Source organism: Heterocephalus glaber, unplaced genomic scaffold (assembly GCF_053883595.1).
Source record: "Heterocephalus glaber isolate CG9 unplaced genomic scaffold, H.glaber_assembly_v1.0 deba00001472, whole genome shotgun sequence".
Lineage (NCBI taxonomy): Eukaryota > Metazoa > Chordata > Mammalia > Rodentia > Bathyergidae > Heterocephalus > Heterocephalus glaber.
In genome coordinates, this window is record NW_028258315.1 from 71,168,584 (window position 1) to 71,187,428 (window position 18,845).

General features: G+C 39.8%; 1 long non-coding RNA gene and 1 pseudogene across 2 annotated transcripts in view; one reads left to right on the top strand and one right to left on the bottom strand.

Moving 5' to 3' along the window:
• Positions 1-18,845, top strand: part of LOC106010489 (uncharacterized) — a 129,749-nt gene that overhangs the window by 42,204 nt on the left and 68,700 nt on the right. The gene's annotated exons all lie outside the window — the stretch shown is intronic.
• LOC147826404 (U2 spliceosomal RNA) lies at positions 15,765-15,862 on the bottom strand (annotated as a pseudogene).

Genomic DNA, 18,845 nt, shown 5'->3' on the forward strand with positions numbered 1-18,845 from the left:
GAAAAGTAGTCCTTAAACAGACCATATTTACAATGTATATAACCTATGACCAGAATATATAAAGAATTTTTAGAGCTCATTAATAGACAACCCAATTAAAATGTAGACATAAGAAGATGATAAATAGCCAGTATAGCACAAGGAAAGGTGTGCAACTCTAGAATCAGAAAAATACTAATCAGTACAATAACAAGATTGAATTCTACACTCATTAGGGAGATGAAGTCAAAAGTTTTAAAAGCCTTGTCATGACTTTTTCTTTTTGTTGGATTCTCCCCCTTTGCGTTTAATTTGTCACACCCAATGGATTCTTTCTGCTGGGTTTCCTGGGGTTGTGATCCTCATTGTCTTTTCCTAGGGTATTGTCTAAAATTTTTTGGAGTGCTGGTTTGATATTCATGAAGTTCCTGAGGTGCTCCTTATCATGAAAGTATCTTATTTCTCCATCAATTTTGAAAGATAGTTTTGCAGGGTACATCAATCTGGGTTGGAGGTTGTTTTCCTTTAGGGCTTGAAATACATCACCCCAAGCTCTTCTTGCCTTGAGGGTTTGCATTGAGAAGTCTGCTGTGATTCTGATGGGCTTTCCTTTGTATGTGATTTGTTTCTTTTCTCTCACTGCTTGTAGAATTTTGTTCTTCTGTTGGATTTCTGGAATCCTAACTATTATATGCCTATGTGTAGAGTTTTTTTGATCAAGGCTAGTTGGAGTCCTATATGTCTCACTTATCTGTATGTCAAGTTCTTTTCCCCTCCTTGGGAAGTTTTCTGTCATCACTTCTGTGAACAGGTTTTTTATGTCATCTGCACTCTCTCCTCTTTCTTCATTGACTCTAATCAGTCTTATGTTATTCTTCTTTGCATTGTCTAGCAGCTGCTGGATTGATTTCTCATGTTCCCTTACAATTTTAAAGCAATTTTTCTTTTCTCCTCACTAATTGTAATCTTATCTTCTATATGTGAAATTCTATCCTCACATTGGTTCATTCTGCTGCACAGACTTTCGATGGAGTTTTTAATGTCTTGGAAATCTGTTTGTATCTGTTTTATGGATTCTATTTGTTTCCTATGTTGGGATTCCATCATGTTCCTCAGATCTCCTATTTTTTTATCTGTGTCCTCTCTAGATTTATTAATCATGTCTTGCACCATGAGCACAATCTTTGCTGTTATCTGAGTAATTATTTCTGATTTCATTTTTCCCAGATCCTCTTTTGTTGCCAGTTCAGAGAGTCCAGGTGGTTGAGCATCAGATTGTTCCATCTCGTTTCCCTTTGGGGTTGCTGTAGGTGATCTGGAACTGTTTTTGAGGCTTGCTTATGTGTTTTCTCATTTCCACAGGGGGCAGGGGCGGTGTGTGCTTCTGGCGCCCACATAGCTCACCTTCCCTAGGGAGCTTCCTTCCGTGTGCTGGAACAGGCTCACCTTCTCTGCCCTAGGAGCCTGGGATGGCAGCAGGAGAGCTTCCTTCCGGGTGCTGGGACCGGCTGAGCTTCTCTGCCCTTGGAGCCTGGGATGAAGTTGGAGAACTTCCTTCCAGGTGCCTAACTTTCATTTATGACCATCACAACCTTCTAATTCAATAACGGCCCCTGGTTTTCTCTAATCTCACATGAATTTCTGTGTTAGTCAATTCTAATCCATGTCAGAAGGGAAGGTGGACCTAGGAAATATGGTTTTTAGATAGGCTTTTGGTGCAAAGTTACCAACATGCAGTGTGTGCATTTTTGACACTAGAACATTTAATTCATAGTCTGCCAAAAAATGTATAAACACTTCAGAAAAAGAAAAATAGTATGATGTTTTCTCAACAGATGTTGTTACCCTGCTATGGGGGACTCTAGAGGATGTCATATATCACAGAAAACCCACTACACTGTCAGCCCTTAGAGAAGAAATTGAAAATGCATGTGCAGCAATTTTTATGATTCTAGCAGCAGTTAGCTGTACTAATAAACATATGCAAGCTAATGGCCACCACTTTGAGCACCTCTTGTAACTGTAGAGGCCAAAGATAGTTTGTATTGATCTCATGATGCCTCAATAAACTTAGTATTAAAATAATGATGCAAACTTTTCTTTCCCTGAAGTGTGTGTACATTTTTTTGGTGGATTCTGTATACAATCACACCTTGGTATTCAATTGCTTTAAAACTTGTCAAATTTGTACTCAATATATTTTGACATGAAAATTTTGTACCTGTATTCCTTGTTTATTTGATATTGAACAGAAAAGCTAGAACTTGTGTGTGTTGATAGTCTCATGATTGCTACTTTTTCCAGCCAAAAAAATTTGTTTGGTACGAGTCATTTTGGGTACTCAGCATGCCTCCTGGAACCAATTAATGACAAGCACCAAGGTGCCCCTGTATCACCCTGATGTTAGATTTTTCTGCTATCAGATTCCTTCTAGATAGACCAATTTCTAAATAGACTCCTTCTAGGAGTAGCCCAATTACAGTCTTTGAGAAAAGTCCTGCCTACTGCTTGTTTTTTATAAATAAAATTGTATTGGAACACAGCCACACCCATTCACTGACAAAATGTCTATGGATGCTTTCTGCCTATAATAGAAGAGCTGAGAAGTTATGATAGACATGGTATGGACACCAAGCCTAAAATATTTACAAAAGAAGTTTGCTAACTGTTGCTCAGACTTAGAGACTCTTTGGAGGCAGAGACTGTTTTAACTGATTTTTGTGTATCAGGATCATTACTTCATACATGACATGGAAGAGTCTAATAACTGCTTGTGAATGATTGAATAAATTTGAGAGATAAAATAAAAACCCATAAATTATTAAAATAAGAAACTGCTATATTCAGAAATATCAGTAAACACAGTTACTGAAGAAACTAAGAACTTTGTTTTTAGGGGGCACAATGTATAAGTTATTATCAGGTGATATAGGAGATATCAGGAAACCATTGGTGGAGTTGATGAAGGTACAAAGTTCCCAGAGGAGTAAGGAAAGAGTAATATAAAAGGTTTAGACCTGGCTCAGTCATTTTCTGGTCGTATCATTTAGAACTAAGGGCTCTTTCAGCCTCCTTTTCTTCAGCTATAGAATAAATTTGGATTTTTTGTAGCCTGCTACCAACCCAATGGTGTGAAGTGCTCTGGAAATTTCAAAGCACTACCCAGGTAAAAGTGAAACCAAAATTATTTTCAGAATTAATATGGAGCACCAGGTTAGTCAAATCCATGTTTTGGCTTTGCTTTCCTATGGGTTTTAAACTTTGTTTGAATCAATCAATAACCTATGAATTATGTCCCTACTGTGAGTTTCGATGGCTCCAGTGTCAGAATACAGGGTTGGGTATTGGTGGAAAGTGGCCCTTTTCTTCTAAAAATTATTCAAGTCTTAAATTTGTCCCTGGCAATGGGGTTCAGCTTTTTATAGAATAGCATCTGATTTGTAAGCAACCTTTAGGTAGCTTACTGATTTAAAATATTTTAGAGATGCCAAGAAATATGTGGTCTGCTGACTATAATAGGGAGCTGTATCTTAAGAGAGTAATCTGATGGTTTGATCCCAGCTGTCCTGGTGCGGGGCCTTTGGAATCATTATTTTTCAGAAGATTTTTTAAATGGAGTTCATGCTCCATTTCAACCACTCGTTTTTGCTTCCTTGTTTCCCAAAAGTCAATGGAGATTGTACAGTGGACCTTTGAGTTATGATCAGGCTGACATAGGAACAACTTGGGTTGCAACTAGAATTTTAGTTTTCACTTACAAAGAAATTCTTGAGTTATGACCTGAATGCTAGCTGCTTGTGCTTCCAGATGGTCTCAGATACAGATTTAATCCTTAAAGGGTTCTGGAAGGAATATTAAAACATCCTTTCCTGTGTGAAGTTCATTGGGAAATCATGGGCAATGTCTCCCTAAGGATACTGTGATCTCCCTGTACACAGAAGCTAGACTTTGAAGGCTGTGTTAAGGAGCCTGAGCCTTCAAATGACCAACTTGAGTTACAACCAGCCCTCAAGAATGAATTTGTAAGAAAAGGGTTTACTGTAGTGTCTTTGTGTGGTATCTAATACACTGTTGCTGAATGGGGCCGTTTCATGGTGTAACAACCTAAATAGAATAAGAATCTGCTTTGGTAAAATGCTGAAGTTCACTGTGTTAAACCAATTAGGTTCCAGAAATGATTCGCAAAAACTTGTTTATTGATTGATTCAGAGCAGAGAGACAAGATAGACTGAGGAACTAGTCCATAAATAAGTCTTATAAAAGGCAGGATAGGGCTCTTAGAGAATAAAAGGAAGGAACTCACCTTAGAATTAATTACTTTGGGGTAGGAGGACTTTCCAGCACTACCTTTCTTCCTACCTGTTCTTGGCCCCCCACTTCCAAGGAAGTGTAATGTCCTGGTCTGATTGGGCTGCACTTTATTTGTAGATGGGCTGCCATGCCTGGCAGTTCAATAGGAGCTTGACAATTTTTTTCTTTTGTTCTTTAAAATTTTTCTTTTTTTTAAATTCCAACTTGGCTTCTCTTCCTTGTACCTGCTCCTACATTTTGCAACCCCCTGGAGAGAAGGAGTGAAAGACAGGGTTGATTTTCTGATAAAATGGCTCTAAAAATTGCTGTTATTGTCTTAAATGACTGATGCTTCACAGACCCTGGGATAAGGAGTCTGGTGAATAGGAAAACAAAAGTTGTGGGGACAAAAGAAGAAAAGGGAAAATGAAGGCTTTTACAGAAAATGAGTCAAGAGACCAAGAGATCTCTTTCCAAAGCCATTTATTCAGGTCAACAATGTGTTGTACCTGGCCCTGTGGCTGACTCTGGAGAGTCTGAGGTGAGTGAGAAACAATCCTAACCATAGTGAGCTCTGTGTCTTGTGTCTTGCTCTCCTGGTAACTTTCATTGGTGTGAACTCTATTCCCCACTGGACTACTGTGTAGGAAGCCTGAGGATAAATCCAAGTGGAAATCCACAACAGAGGCCTTCTTCACGTGAGACCATGTCCCCTAAGATCTGCTAAGGAAATAGAGGTCTAGTAAAGTACAAATGTCACAGTGTCTGGCTCTGGGATGGACAACATTTGTTGCCCAGCCCACTGAGCAGTGATCTCTTTACAAGCCAAGCTACAGTGTAGTCCCATGTCCCTGAAAGGTTACTAAAGCCCCATCAGATCAACTTTCAGATGATTTGCTCACCTTCTGGCCTAAGAGACCAATTTTTGGATCCTTTATTAGATGTCAATTGTTGTTTCAGAGGTAAATTTTGGAGAATTGCTTAGTCCTGGTCTTTTCCAAGATCATCCTAGGTATTGAATGATTGTTTTTGTTTTTATTGTGAGATTGGTCATCATTATCTCATGGGAACATCTTACAAAAATGCAATAATTTAGTTCTTTTAGAAAATTGGCAACCCTGACAAATTTTGGACTCCATTCTTTGAATAGCAACCATCTAGAGTTGAGTAAGGACTATCCCCTAAGGAGTGAGCCTTTGCAAGTCCCAAAACCACCCCACCAGTAGATATCTGTCTTATACTATAGCAGACAGAGGCCCTTTCTCGTTTACATTATTCCCAAGAGTCAATGAGTATTTGACTTTGGGAAGCCTAAAATAGAGTTTCTAATCATTGCATGCTCTTTCATAGGGACCATTTTCTTCTTCCTTTTCTGCTTCTTCCACCTCTCCTCCCATATCATCTCCCTGCTTGGTAATATGGCTAGGTAGAATTGTGTATCACCTATAAGGTGCACAGGAAAAACATGTACATACTATGTCCTTTTCAGCACAATCCTCTAAACCAGCATATTCTATAGAGTGGATCCCTAGCAGGAGAATCAGCAATGCCTGGAAATTGATAATGTAGGCAATTGCTCAGGCTCCACTTGGGCCTTTTGAGCCAGAGGATCTGCAGATCTTGCTCAAAGTGGGCTTGCAGAAAAACATTTACTTTCCTGGCTCTTGTCAGAGAATAACATAAAATCTCTCTGTTTTTCTTCATGTACACTGTGGAAATAAAATGAATGTCTGTTTGCAGTCCAGAAATCAACACTTTGTGAGGTGTCTGAGCGCCTGTTAGTTGAAGTCTTGTTCACTTTCAGTTTGGTAAGAAGTTTATTTGGTCCAGGAGCATCACATTCTCTGTCACTGGCAATAACAGGGAATGGGATTATGACCCCCCAATGTGGTCTGTTAGTTTTTGATGAGATATTATTTGTATAGCTCTTTTCTTGTACCTTGGGCATAAATCTTTTCTCCCCAAACAAATGGTAAGTTCCTCACAGATGGGAGCTTAAAGCTCAGCAAAGCCTGGCTGATGGATCTGAGGAAACAACTTCATTCACTTCCTTAGCCAGAGGTTTTGGTGGGTACTAGAAAATTCATTTCTCAATTCAATCAAGGAAGCCTTAAAAGAACTGCCAAAGTAGCTTTTATCAAATGGCTTGAAGAATCCTGCTTATTGTACTGAGGACTCTGAAGCCTGGGAATGGGTTTGTTCCTGGCATAAAGACCATTGTGCCTTACTGAGCCAGGAAAAAGGGGAACCCTGATTCCAGGTTAGCTTGGAGACATCAATGCATGATGTTGGACAGGTGCTGCTTTGATTATGTGTTATTTGGTTGGTTGCAAGGCTTTGACCAGGCTTTTTGGTTAATATATTATCTGGCTGTATCTTCCACTTACCACCCTGGTTGAGTTGGGTTAATCATATTGATTCCTCAATACTCCCTTCTTCTCATACCCAACAAATTGAGGAACAGAAAGGGTAAGGAATATGTCAAACAGCCACTAAGGAGGCCATTCATTCAGTTAGTCACTCACTCCTTATCTCTTTCTATCATTCCATGTACTTCTATTAAGCTCCTGCTGTGTGCCAGACAATGAAAGCCTGTGTGTGTGTGTGTGGGTGTGTGTGTGTGTGTGAGTGTGTGTGTTATGAGTTTCTTTTCTGGCATGCTCCATATAATGGCTTTGATACTTTTCAAATTGATTTCATTTAGTTAATTTTATTTATTATGTTGGGGACATAAGAAATGGATGCAAATAAATGCTAATTTGTGAATGAATATTTCAAACTAAGCCCCTTGCATGTTGCAGTGGTATTAGAATTCAAAACCAGAAGCTTCTGTCTCACTCTTCTCTAATTTAAGCTGGGTAGGCCCCTACCCTGACAATGAGGGTTTCTGAAGTCTGAAGAAAGTCTTCTGCCCGCGTTTTATTCTAGGTCTTGGGAAATATTCGTTAGATGGTGAAAATTCTAACTTTTGCTTTCCACCTTCATGACTTTCTTCATGTAGGTCAGAGAACTGATGAGAAACTGATCTTCCTTTCCTCTTACAGGTTAGCTTTCCCTTCTTTGTCCCACAGATTTGCACACAGACAGGGTGGCCTAGGACAACACTGAGAGGAAGGAAAAATACCTCCTGAAATGTAATGCTTCAAACTTCTTTTTCTGGTAACTTTATCCTTCACACAGGTTTCTGTGTTAGCTTCAGGCCCTGGAGGAATTCTTGTGGAGAATGGGCAGGAGAAAACTGTTACTGACAGACAGCAACCTCAGCCGAAGGTGCTCTTCTGAGAATGAGCAGTGGAGTATTTGTTTCCATGGAAGGGCTTCACTGCAGACAGACAATGTGCCTCCAGCTTCCTCTGAATATCTGCACACTGCAGCGATGGTTTCTTTTTTTGGGAGGGGGGTGAAATTGAGGATGGATACTGGTGGTCTTATTTCTGCTGAGGGAGCAGAAGCTTCTGATTCCATTTCCTTGGTTTTTTGAGAGCCTCCAGTGGGAGACAGGGGGATGGTGAAGCATGTTGCTCATAGACATGGCCAGGAATTTATATTCTGGGCCAGACCCTCTGGCCCAACTCCTAAGACCTTTGATGATCCAGCCCTGCAGCCTTTCTGGACCTGTCTCTTTGAGCTCCTGCCTCTCTATCCTGCCCCAGGGTCTGACCGTATGGAAGCTGATTACTTTCCCAAATATCCCACATTGCTTGGTACCTTTGGGCTTTTGCAAATCTCCCCCTTGGATCAGTTTACCTGGGGAAACATAAGCTCATCTTTTAAGGCTCTATTTAAGCATTATCCCTTATAACAAGCCCAAGCAGAGTCTCACCTCTCCCACTCCACACCTCCCCCAGGTAGAACTGACAACTGTTTCCTTAAGTTCTGTCCATACCCATGCTGTGGGATTTATTATACATTTTGTAACTGTTGCTTTATAACCAAAGAAGGGTCACCTTGACTGTGTAAAAGCACAGACTTGGATGAATGACTGCATGAATTCAAAACCAGTTCTGCCACTCACCAGTTATATAGGGAACATGGTGCTTTCTGTGCTTTAGTTTCCTCATTTGTAAAATGAGGGTCATAATAATAATACTGTGATGCATGTGAGAAGTTGAGCTATGAGTGTTCCTGGAACTTCTTTCTGGTACCTGATCCTAAGACATTGTAATGGATCTGAGCAAAGTGGAGCGAGTCATTCATACATCTGAATCCTAGAGTATTAGTGTTTGAAGATGCAGCCAGGGAGCCCAGAGACTCTCCTGATATTTAATCCATCAAGATGCCAACTTGCTGGCTGGGTCATTACTGATCCATGGGATAGACTGTGCCCCACTGCTGTCAGTTAAGGTGCCCGAAGTCAGACCCAGGGAGTGCCTACTTATTTGACACCCAATGGTCATCTTCTAAAATCCCTTCCTTTTTATGACAACACTATTTTCTGTGATAATCCTGTAGTAATCAGGATCAGCATCATTTGTCTGTAAGCCTACAATAATTAATAAGAAGAATAAGTGTTAATTTCCAAAACATTATTCAAGTTCAATGAAATATTTCATGAATGAACCGAACTTTTCACTTCCGAAACAAAAATATTACGGTATTTCATTTAAAACTCCTTTTAGCACAAATAAAAACTCCAAGTGTACACATAGTAACAGAAGTAAAGTCAGTGTTATAGTTTATATCTAATTGTCCTCTCAAAGCCTCATGCTCTCAAAAGCGGGGCTCTTAAATGTGGTTGGATAGTGGGGGCTGATAGCTGCCTTGCTGTTAAGAGGAGGACCTGGCCAGAAGAAGTGTGTCACTGAGCAAGTGGCCTGGAAGGGTTTATCTCCCTCCCAGCTCAGCCCTTCCCTTCTCACTGTTTCCAGTCCACCATGCTGTGAGCAGCCATTCTTCTGCCTTGTCTCCCTGCCTTCGAGCCAGACGACTATGGACTGAAACCTCTACAATCTGTGAGCCAAAATAAACCTTTCCTCCCTTCAGTTGTGAGTGTCAGGTATTTTGTCTCAGGCATGAGAACAGTGGCTAAGACAGTGACCCAAGTTCTGTTTCTTCACACTTACTGTGACTGTGCTATTATTGTTCATTTAGAATATACAGTTCAAATGCAAGGGCCAACTGTATGGTTAAGATTTTTCTGAATTAACTTCTGTTTTAGTCAACAATAAAATGACAGACACAAACTATTTAAGAAGTAAGGACCAGTTTATTTTGGCTCTTGGTTCTGGAGATTCAGGTCTAAGATGAGGCAGCCTCAATGGGTTTGAGCTTCTGGCAAGGGAAGTACATTATAGCAGGAATGAATATAGGAGCACACTGGCATCTCAAGCCAGGAGAGAAAGAGCGGGTCAGGGAGAGGGAGAGGCACAGGGAAAGGGACAGGAGTAGGGAGAGGGACAGGGACAGGGAGATACCATAATCCCCTTTGGAGCCACACCCCAAATGACCCAAGGATCTTCCACTAGGCTGCACCTCTTAAGGGTTCATAGCACCTTCCAATACAATCAGGACTAACAAATGGGCCTTTGGGAGACACCCAACATACAAACTACAGAAACTTCATCATAGACTACAATGTTTATTAAAAGATAAGTAATGAAAATGTCCTAATTTGAAGCTTACATATAGCAATTGTTAGGTCAACAGAGATTTTTGGTACTGTGTTTTATCACTGACATTGTTTGAACTGGTGTGCATGATGAAAAGAGAAGACATGCTGGCTTCTAGTTGGTGTTTTTTTGTTTTGGTACCGGGAATCGAACTCCGGTCCTTGTGCTTGAGCAGCAGGCAGAGAAACCACTGAGCTAAATCTCCACCCCTTCTAGCTGGTTTTCTTACTGTTTTCCATTTTCTATGGCATAGTGGTAGCTGATACGTCAAGCAGGCTCTTCCCTCTGCCCTTGCTTGGTATGCCACTGCTAGGCCTGAGCTCAAGGATAAAGAGCTCTAGAGCTCAGAACAAGTGAGAATAAGAAATAAGGAGTACTTGACTCAGACAAAAGAAGATGCTAGAAAATACATTCAAGGATTCAAGTGAAAGGGTGATAAGAATATTGAAGGAGATTTGATGATAGCAAAGAGCAAAGGAAGTTCCCTGTAATACAAAGCATGATTCTTACAGCTAAGTTTTGTAAATGAACTGAAGGGGCTTATGGCTGTTGAGAATTGAATTAGAAGATTGAGCATAAGAAGTATTTTATATCTCAGAGCAAAATTGTAAGGAGATGAAATCATGGGAAAAGTACTTACATAAATTGCTATTTGGTATACATATAAGTTGGTGTGTTTGTATGTGAGACTTAATATATTAATAATAGGTCCAGAATGAACAAAGAACAGAGGGAAGAAAACTTATTTATAAATAAATAATAAAAATGTTATCTGAGCCGATGCGAGAATTTAAAGCTAAAGAAAACACTGAAGTCTGCAGAGTTCTGAAGAATGTTCTGAGCAGCAGGCAATATTAAGGAGAAAAGCCACATAACTCAGTACATCCTGTAAAATTGCTGAACTTTAAGGGTAAATAGAAAATTCTATAAACTCTGAGATAGAAAAACAGTTACACAGAAAAAAGAATCAAATTGTCATTTGAACTTTTTTGGGCAATATTACAAACCAGAGGATAGTGTAATAATGTCACTATATACCTCCAAGAGAAAGTTTGTGCCTGGAGATCTCCTATGCAGCCAAGATATTATTCATCTACCAGGGTGAAAAAGGCAATATATGGTTTTGTAATAAGTCAGAGAAAGTATGTTCCTGACTCACTATGTACTGTGTGAGTCAAATAACTGAGAAAGGATTTTAAACCAAGAAATGGACAATGCTACAATCAGTGGGGATATATAACATAAGAGCTTGGTGAAGATGCTGAAGTGGAGAGGCTCACTACCTGGATAATACTTCACAAGTAAGTGTACTAAATTGGTCTCACAGTCCTGGGTAGAAGGACAGCAAGAACAATTGAACAGTTTCATCTTATGTGGTATAAGGGAGAGGAAGAGAGAGATGAGCGACAGGGCTGCTTTCCCAACTTTCTACCTATAATGGAGCCTCATGCTCAGAAAGGCCTGTGTTTGACTAATATTTCTGAACCAGAGGCCTTGCATTGTCATTTTGCAACAGAGCCTGAAAATGATATAGCAGGTCCCAAATAGAGAGTGCTAATCAACTAAAATTCAAATCCAAATTGGCCGAGTTAAAATCCAGAAGACTCTGAGTTCATTTGAGTTGAGAAGAGTTCGAATTTTCTCTTAATTAGAAATGGTGTCTTGAGAACTTGGTTACATGGAAATATAGAGGAATAGAAAAGCCAGATGTTTGATCATCAGCCTGCATTTCAGAACAGAGAATCTAACTCCTCTTCTGTGTATCTTCCTGGGACTATTCACATAGAAGGTGCTTGATGCAGGTGAAGGGAAATAGCTGCCTGCTGCCTCTCCCATACTGCACACATCTCTTGCAAAAGCCACCACTTTTTAGGAATGGCAGTCTTCTTAGGTGACATAAAGCATTCTATGTGTAGATGGCAAATATTCTCTGATACTTAGATTTTAATGAAAACATTTTAAAAAGTGCCAGAATCTGTCACAAGTTGTCAGGAGACAAGGGATAAATAAATCAGGGCTACCATTCAATTTTAGAAGGAGCTAGTCATTGCTCTTAAATTCTCCTTTTCTATCTCTTGAATGAACTTGCTCTCTTGTATTCTCCTTCTTCTAGCTATCTAGATTTTGCTTTGCTCTTTGTATTTCTTTTCTAAGCAAAGTATCTCCCTCACTTCATCATACTTACTAAGGTGGTCACCAGTGAATTTTGCTGTCCAGCTTGCATATTATTTTCTGGAACTGTTCTCATGTGTTCTGGGAAATCCTTCCCTACTTACATCCCCAGACCTTGGGTGGAGCACATGTCCAGATGAATCATCTCCTGCATTCCTTAGGGTCTGCTGACTGGGGAAGGGAAGTCACATGCTTTGCCATCCAAAATGTGATGGTTTCACAGGTGGAAGGGACACTATTAACAATTATGTGACTCAATAAATAGACTGAAATTCTTTTAAATAAAACCAAATGTGTGCTCATCCTAGTTCAGAGGAGTCACTTGACTCAAGCCAATCTGAGCAGAATGTGTAGCTGTTATTCTGGGAAAAGGGGGAGCTCTCCTCCCAGGGTCTCCTAGAAGAGATGAACTCTTCCTGTGGCTGGAGCTGTATGAGGTGAAAGGCTGGGAGTTTCTGTAGTCACTATAGCAATACTGTTCTCTGATGATGATTCAGGGAGCCAAAGAGTAGGGGAAGGTAGAGGTGGGAGGGAGTTGAGCCTGATGCTGCAGGTCTCTGGTCCCCTCCAGCTCCTCAGCCAGGAGACTGCATCTGCCACAGCTTTACCTCTTTACATAGCTTTCCAAATAGACCCACTCTGCCACAACCTCTGAGTTGAGCCCTTAAGAAATGTCTTAATTTTCCTATAGAATATCTTCTTTGAGAAGTCCTGCTATTGTTTTAAAATAGATTACACAGTTGATTCCAAAGCAGCTCTGGGTCCTACATGTTCTGTTTTAGTCATTTGGTTATTTTTTTGGTACTCATTTTGTTCCGTTCATTCAGGTTTGGAAACTTTGATTGCTCTCTTATGTCTTCATTTATTGCCTGAATTGCAGAAGTTCATTTTCTCCTCTAGATCCAGCTGAAAATTTTCAAATCCTCTTGGAGCTCTGTCTTGCCTTCCATACTTCTTCCTGGCTCAAAACGCTCCAGGCATCATTGTTGGATTGTGTCAGTAGAGTCTCCACTAGCCTGCTGGCTCTACCTTCTCAGATGCAAGTTTTAAATCATTGTGTGTGCGTGTGTGTGTGTGTGTGTGTGTGTCTGTGTGTGTGTATGCACGTACTCGCTAACTGTGGATTCTCTTAGCACAAATCAAGGCTACTTTAAATAATGATTTTAAATGTAAAAATACTTACAATTACAAAATAAACCAGTTATATTAAAATGCCATAATTGGAATAGAAACACTTCTCCTATAATTTTATGTTATAATAATGTGTACTTCTCTAATAAATGCATTATACAAGATCCAGCAGTATGGTCTATAAAAATAATAATTTTAAAGCATTGATGAATGATATTTTGATATACCTACAACAGTGATGGTATATAAAATATCTATAACTTTTATATTAATTATGCAAGTATTAATGATATTACTATAGACTGTTACCTACATTGAAAATAGAAAAAAATTCCAATAGAGTTTAGTGCAAATACAAGTGGTAAATTTTTCCCAAGTAAGGACCTGGATCCCAGGTTATGAACCCTTGCCTTCATCAATTCTGATGTAGCTACCAGGCCAATTTCCCCAAAATTATCTTCACCATGTCACTTCTTTCCTCAGTGTACTCCTTGGTAATGTGCTGAGTCCCAGAGCTGGGGATGATGCCAGCCTACTCAAATCTTATAAGAACAAGGGGTGGACCCCAAAGAAAAATCAGGCTGTTATTACCAGTGGAAAATTTCTTAAACTAAGTAGAAAGAGTAGATATGTGCAACTTCCTTTGAAAGTGGGTTCTACTCCTTCTACAAAATACAATCCTCTTCACTTTCACCTCTCGTTTACAGCAGGGTAGGTGAGATCATTGTTATCACTGAGCACTTACTGTATGCCACTTGCTTTTCACCCAACTCCAGGCTTGAAATTTATAGTCAGAGTTTGCAAATATAGCAGTATAAGTTACTCTATTCCTCTATAACAAAGTTAAACTTGTTCTTTGTGGGGGTATTTCTTATCAGAATATGTCAGATTCATCTGCTTAAAACTACATTTCTCTTTGGGTCAAAAGCCAATTCAGTCTGAGCATACTTGAGAGAGAAAAATAAAGGGCATTCTGTCTGCACTGAAGATGTTCACAGTTTGATGGCTAAACATAGGCTCTATTGTCCCTCTCCCATTGATCATCAAACTGTGGTCAATCACTATATGTCAGTTATTAAATTGTCACAGGAACCCTGAAATGTAGAGCTGAACTTTTGGTCCTTTGTTTCCTTTTCTGTGATTTCCTTATTTTCCAGCCATTATTACTGATTACTATATCCACTTTTGGTTTAGTAAAATAGAAAAGCAGATTTAGTGGCTTCATTACAAAAAAAAAGCCTGTAAAACATGGCACCTACCAGAATATCAGGAGAAATAATTGTTTAACTTGATTACTCTTTTGAGATAGGGTTAAAGATGTTTGAGTTATGGGTAATTCAGTGTCTAGATTTCCAGGATGCCTAAACATGCTTATCAAGAGATTGTTGACAATGACATCAGGCTTTTGTAATTGGCAAAAAGGCAATTGTAGAGGTGAAAGTGACTTTGGGACCACTGGGGCAGGTGCTCACCAAGCCCCAGTGGGTGGCTGCCTGAAGGGACCGCTAACACCTTGAAAACCACAATTCTGACTTCTGTCTGACTACACTGTATTTTATCCACCTTCTGGCCATCATTCTGGACACATTTTCAGGAAAAATCGAATGTAGACTGAGATTACCCTTAGTTAGATCTGTTCGGATCCTGGTCTGTCTTCATTCCCTGGCTCCATTTCTGAGTTACCAGGACCCTAACCTTCCCCTTTGTATCCACTCTCTGCTTTCACAGAAATGTCCGCTAGTATTTAAGTCTAGGTCTAGATAGAATAAAATATAGAAATATATATTTTTGACCTTATGATCACCAAATTTTGTGTCATAATTCTCTAGAGAGTCTGCTAAAACCAGAGCCTAACTCTGAATGAGAGGCTCAGGCATGGACATTTTGAAAAATGTATTCATTAAAAAAAAACTTGCCAAATAAATCTGCTGCCCCCAAGGTTTAAAAAGTGTAATTCACTCTTCTTAGTTCATCTTCACACTTGTATCCATTTCACTCCTGTGAAAAGGCATTTCAGCCATCAGCAAACAAGTTGGAAATATTGAGTCCTTGGCAAAGAAAAGTGGAGATGGGCAGGAAAAGAGAGGTTTAAAAGAAATAAAAAGATGATTACCTGTTATTGGTGCCCACGTAGGGTGAACCAGTCAGTGGAGGGGTTTGTATAGAATATTTTATAAATCTTATCTAAATATCTCTTTAAAAATGTAAATGTTACTATCCCCACTTTTTAGTTGAGGAAATGGATGTCATAGATGATAAACAATTAAGGTACAAGATATAGCACATGGCAAAGGCAGTTTTCAAATCTGATCTCTTGGGTTTTTTAAGGCCTGTTACTCCGGTTTTGTACTATACCATGGGACTACAGGCATTAAAGGGTGGCACCCCCGCATTCCTTTGGTTTTCTAAACTACATTTCTTGGACCAGTAGTCTGTGAAATATAAAACAAAAGCTACTCCCTTCCTGCAAATGAAGGGTTCTGAGGTCAAGTGAGTTGTGGAAATGTCACTTTCAGTAGCCTAGTCTTGGGGAGTTGTACATTAGCAAAATGAAGACCTACAAAGTCCTACCAGGACAAAGACTTGGGTTAAGCCTGTCTCTTCCACATATACAGTGGTGCACTGTAGTATCTGGTTCACAGATACTACACTTGATCTTAGCCAAAAGGCCGAGAAGTGATGGTACCTCGGTTCACAAACACTTTTGTTTGCAAATAATTTGGTTCTCAAACAAAAGTGTTTGGCACAAATTTATTTTTGTTTGCAAACTCTACATTGCATGACAAACATGACGACAGCCATCTTTCCTGCACAAACACAATTTGGCCATCTTTTTCAAAAATCGTGGAACAAATAAAGTTCATGAAGCCAAGTATCACTGTATTTCATAATCATGATCCATTATTACGATATATATTCACCAGGTCAGTACCTAGGCATCCCTCTGCTTTGAAGACCATGCAAGAAAAATAGAAGGAGGAGATAAACCACAGGGAAGAACCATTTATTGCTTTCTCCTTTTAATGGGAATAACACCAAGGCTTCTAAAAGGACAGAAAATTGCCCCATCTCCATGCAAACCTTAGTTATGGGGCATGTGGGTCACTTACTGCTTATAAGGTCCTTTTAATGATTATGAACCACCAAGGAGTGATTTCTCAGTTGATTAGCTTATGTTTCTTAGAATACATTGCAACAATATCACTAGATTGATTTTCTGGGTCAGAGAGTCAAGGGGCAGGAAAAAGCCTCTCCCTCTGCATTTTGGAGTCCTGTGTGTTTGCCTGCTGCAGAGCTTTCAGCTAGGGAATACACCTCAAGATACACTTTTAAATTAAAAAACAAGTAAGTGCATTAGATTAATTCATCATGACTGGTTTTCTACCTGGAGCAAAACAGATTTTCCAAGCTACCCATCCAAGCTTGCAGGAGAAATGGCGCAAAACCTGGGCTGGATTTTCCCCAGGGCTGCAGCTCCCCGGCAGTCTGAGATGAAGGGCTGTTGAGAGGCCAGGGGAAGGGAAGCTCAGTGCTCCCAACCTCTCAGAGGCACACCTGCCAGGTTGTTTCCCAGGCTAATAGGGCTGCCTGTCCTTGATGGGCTGTTTTATATGCTGATTTCATTGTGCATTGCTGGAAGATTTTGAGTTGAAAATGCTAGGTGGTTAATTATACAGCTAATGAGCTCTAGGGAGCTTGCTTCAGAATCTGTCATTCTAGGCAATGAGAAGAAAGAGGGCTCCATAACATCTTTTGCCCTTGGGGAGTAAGTGAGCAGACTTAAAGTCAGACTTTTGAAAGGCAACACATCCACAAGAGGAACATCTTGAGTTCCTGGAGCTTGTGCAGCCAGGTGTCTCAGTAATGTTTTCCCCTTCTTTCTGAGGAGGCCTGTTGTAAAAAGCAGAGCTCCCTGTCTCAGTTATATTCCACTGCCCCATGGAAGTTGGTCCTGAAGTTGAGAGAGCAGGTGATACTTCATCAGCATTACATCATCCAGATCTTCTGACAAGTCCATGCCAGCGGAGATTCCGAAGTCTGGGAAGCACCAAAAGATAACCAATGTCATTTACATTTTAGGCACTTTCTCTTAGGAGTCTGCTGAAAGCCATTCTCCACAGTAAATAAAATACAAAAAAAATAAGTAGAACACTTGATGTTAAGGAAACAGAATCCTACCTACAAGGAAAACAGAAGAAGACACGAAGTGGGGGTGAAGAGAAGGCCTGGTGTGGCAGCTGTGCAGCAGACCCAGAAAGGGGCTTCAACAAGGTGAGGATCTAGTGAAACTAAGCAACACTGGAGGTTTCCCTGGGTGCAAAAGTGAATCAAGGTGCTACTGGACATGTGAAGAAATTAGCAATAACTACAGAGAAGACTAAGTGGAAAGGAAAGATTCTACCAGCTTCGTATAACATGAAAAACTATAAAAGAAAGAAAGGACTCAAAAACACTATTTGATTGGTCCATGAATATGAATTATACATCTCTAATATTATACTAAAGTATACAAAGAGGAAGGAATTATAAGTCCACGAGTAGAGGTTCTTAGAAAGCTAAATATTTATCCATTTTTATAATACATTCATAATTTCTAAAATTGATAAATCAAGAAGATATATGCTTCAGTAAGCTATAAAAAGCAGAAATACAAAGTAACTGACAAACAACACTTAAACAAACTTAAGATTTGAAAAATGACTTAAACTTTAAATGTTTCTTTCTGTCTCATCTAACATAAACTAGGCAGTCCTGAGTAGGGATGATAGCTTTGTCCATAAAATCCTCAGTGACTCAATTTCCTTTTGTACTGCTATTCTAATGAGATAGGTTACTGTTCTCCAATTAACTTCATGAACCAGCATGGCCACTTGGCTCCCAGCCATTACGTCTACACTGTAGCCCCATGAGAAGGAAGAAAGGATGAAGAAAGTAGTCAAAGGATTGTGTTTTAATGGGGATTGAATCCAAGACCTTCACACTAAGCTATATCCCTAGCCCTTTTAAAAAATTTTTTTATATATGGAGATAAGAACTTGCTAAGCTGCCCAGGCTGTGCTCAAATTCACAATTCTTTTGCTCCAGATTCACAAAGTGCTGAGATTAAGATGTGCACCACCATAAATGTTATGGTTTAGATCTAAGATATCCCCCAAGGGCCTCATGTTTTCAGAGGCTGGGCTTTTAGAAGGTGATCAGATCACAGGGGTACTATAGCTGCCTTTATGTTAGTAATAGGTGGGGCCAGGTTAGAGGTGGGCCAGTAGGGGTGTGATCAGCAAGTTTGTCTCTCTCCCAGGTAGCTTCTTTCCTCTCTTGGTTTCCTGATTGCCATGATGTAATCAGCTTTCCTCCACACCAGCTTCTTCCATCATGCCTTTCTTTCTGCCTTGGAGCCATCTGACCATGGACTGAAACTTCCCAAACTATGAGCCAAAATAAACCTTTTCTCCATTAAGCACAAGTGTGTCTCAGTAATGAGGAAATTAAGACAGTAGTCAAAAGATTTTTGGAGGAGTGTGTGGAATTGAGGATTGAGTTCAAAACCTTTACACTTAGCTACTTTCCAACCCTTTAAAAAATTTTCTTATATACAGATAGGGTCTTGCTGAGTTGCTAAGTAGCCCAGGCTGGGCTCATGTTCACAATTCTCTTGCCCCAGCC